The 3050-nt window shown below is 45.7% G+C and overlaps 1 pseudogene; it reads right to left on the reverse strand.

Annotated features, from left to right (window-relative positions):
- Nucleotides 1-558: 558 nt before the first annotated feature.
- LOC144752647 (endogenous retrovirus group PABLB member 1 Env polyprotein-like) lies at nucleotides 559-2055 on the reverse strand (annotated as a pseudogene).
- Between the last annotated feature and the right edge of the window lie 995 nt (nucleotides 2056-3050).

Consider the following 3050-nt stretch of genomic DNA (forward strand, 5'->3'; position numbering starts at 1 on the left):
GTATTTCCATCAGATATCAGTGGACCCCTAATAAAAACGGGCACCTCCCCATCATAAAGCAAGAGAGAGAAATGAGCAGGGAAAGATGTGAGCAAGATTCGGCAGGGTGAGTGTGCGATAAGAAGGTTTTATGGCTTGTTGAGCCTTGATGTTATCTTGTTCGGCCACTGGAGAGGAACTGACCTAACAGGTTCGGCCTGGGGCAATGGTTCCAACTTGCACAGGTCATAGGAAAGTCGATTAAGGTGTACGTGTCCTTTTGGAATCGAATCCAGCTGGATTAAGGCCTATGTGAAGGGCAACTCACAAAATGGCTGGCATACACAAAATGGAAGCCAAGGGTTCAGAACGAAAATGACGATTTCGGGTGAAATCGTCACTCGAATATGCTGAAAATGCTTGTACATGGTGTACTCGTCATTCTCGGTCTTTTGATACTAAATTCGTCATGTTACGATGAAGTTTTATTCTCGAGTCTGAATTACTACACGAGTTCAGAATTTTCAGAACCACAAACCCTCCTTTTGCCCTTACATAGGCAATTAATCTATCCTCATGCTAATCTGAGTCCAGATCTATATTCCTAAAGTCATTGAGATGTTGCTGTAACATTATTCTAGTACTTAGTTCGTCTCTTGATACAGGCTTCCTTACACATGATGTAACACAGAGGCCACATATTGCAGGAGCACACTGTATGCACAGACAGAACAGGAAAAGAATGGCTAAGACCATCCCAATGACCATCAGAATTTTCCATCCCCAGGCGGATACCAGTTCCCAGAACCATCCCATCAACGACCAATCTCCTTTATCTACATGAATAGATTCGGAAATCTTATGTAGTTTAGAGATGGCCTGGTACACTGCTGGAGCGTTATCTGGAATGAAAACACAGCAACTCGATTGGATCAATCTACATACCCCACCTCGGTCTGCAAGTATGACATCTAAAGCGACCCTGTTCTGAAGGGTAATAAGTCGATCCGACTGGAGCTCAGCAGTCAAGTTGCTAAGGGCACCAGCAGTTTCAATCACGGTGGATTCAACCACCCTTGTCAATTGCCTTATGTTCCTGCTGTTAGCCATGGATCCCCAGAACGGCAGAAAACCCTTTGCAAAGTCCCCAAATTCTTGACCTGCAGTGTCTTCTTCGCTCAAGACACCTCTAACTACCCTTGTCTTGTGGTAATCTGCCGCTGCTGTGTAGGTGGGAGGCAACAGGAATGAAACAAAACATGAGCCCGAAAAGTCAGGGGGCAACCATGTATAGGCTCTATCATGGCAGATGAAATAGGTACCCTTAGCTGCTAAGAACGAAGGGGAAGTCTGGGCTGCAATAACATACGTTTTAGTGCAGATACTCTTCCCTAACTGAGCTCTGGGATTCGTGCCACTACCTTGCAGACATAGATGACCCTTATGGGGTACAATCTAAATCGGGGAAGATCTCTTAGCTTGCTGTTTCTATCTCAGAGTAGCTCCATATCCGGTTAAGTTCCATCCTATGTATACTAGTGTCTCATCTCTCGGGATAGTCTCATAAGAAATACCTTCCTTAATCATGTCTACTATACCCTTAACTAGAGCACTATTTTTAGGATTGTCTGTTACAGAACGTAGGGGGTAGACTTCATGCGCATATATGAACATTGTTCTGTATGCCCACACAGAACCGTTGTGACTGAAGGGCAGGACCAGATAGGGAATACCTTTATCCGTTGTGTGAGGCATAAGACCACACACCCAGCAGTTAGTCGTGTTCATTACAAGTTGGTGTTGGTGCAAGAGCTGAACAAAGGAGTTATTAATAAACTCTAGTCTCCTAGCTGATTCGTGTTCAGGAAGGGGTTGGAAAGAGTGTGAGGAAACAGTAGGAGGAGGTATGGGCGATGCAGTGGGTGCAAAGGTTACACGAACAGAGAACAAAACATAACTTATTAAAAATATCATCACACTGAATAACATACATATGCACAATATCAAAAGGCTTTTCCTTGTCATGGTTTTACAGATCCTTGTTTTAAAGTTCATGTCCTTGGCAGGTCTCTCCATCTCGGAAAACTCCATCCTCTCTAAAGTGCTGCCCGCGACGGGAGGTTGATTCTGCTAAGAAATGCTTCTGTCAGTCCAGGGCAACTCCCTTAGACCAACCAGAACTGCCGACCTAACGTCGTCAGCTGCACCCCAAAGACTTTAAGCAATCGCGGCCCTAGCAGCGGAACCCGGATGGCGGTTCGAAAAACAAAAATAAGCAAGTTTTCTCAGATGGGAGAGCTGCACCTAAAAAAAGTACTTGGAGGGAAAAAATATTTTATTTGTCCATAGGTCTCGGTCTCAAATTGTAACATGTTCTTCCAGGTACTGTCTGATCCTGGAACAAAAGTTCAGGCTCCAAAGTGTTCAATCGCTTGGATGGTGGCACAGCTTCTTGAAAAATGTCTTCACTTTCACGTTCAGAGTTAGTTCCTTTTACACGTGCATCATTGAAAGGGATGACACGTGGCACGGTTTTAGGTTCTGGGTCAGCGACACCCTTCTGGACCCACTGGACATATGGCAGAGGTGAAGGGATTCTTTTGCAGTGGATGCCGTGGATCCAGTTGGCCTTCCCCTCCACTCGAACAGCCGATCTCGTGGAAAGAAGGACGAGGTGCGGTCCGGTCCACCTGGGCTGGTCGTTCTTAGTTCTTTGGAAGTTTTTAACAAGGACCCAGGAGCCAGGGTCGATGGAGTGACCTGGAGTCTCATAGACCGGAGGCAGGGTGTCGTGAACCTGTTGATGCAAAACACGCAATTTAGCCGTCAATTCATACAGATAATCAAGCAAAACAGGGTGTTCGAGTTCACTGAACTTAGTGGGTCTAGGCACTCCCCATATGTTGGCCGGGCGGCCGAAAACGATTTCATAGGGGCTAAGTTTCACTCGTGAATGCACAGTCATTCTGGTGGACAGGAGTGCTAGGGGTAGAGCATCAGGCCATTTAAGACCTGTGCTCGCTTGGATTTTGGCCAGTTTAAGTTTTAAAGTGCCGTTATAGCATTCTACT

This window comes from Lissotriton helveticus, chromosome 5_1 (genome assembly GCF_964261635.1).
Source record: "Lissotriton helveticus chromosome 5_1, aLisHel1.1, whole genome shotgun sequence".
Taxonomy (NCBI): domain Eukaryota; kingdom Metazoa; phylum Chordata; class Amphibia; order Caudata; family Salamandridae; genus Lissotriton; species Lissotriton helveticus.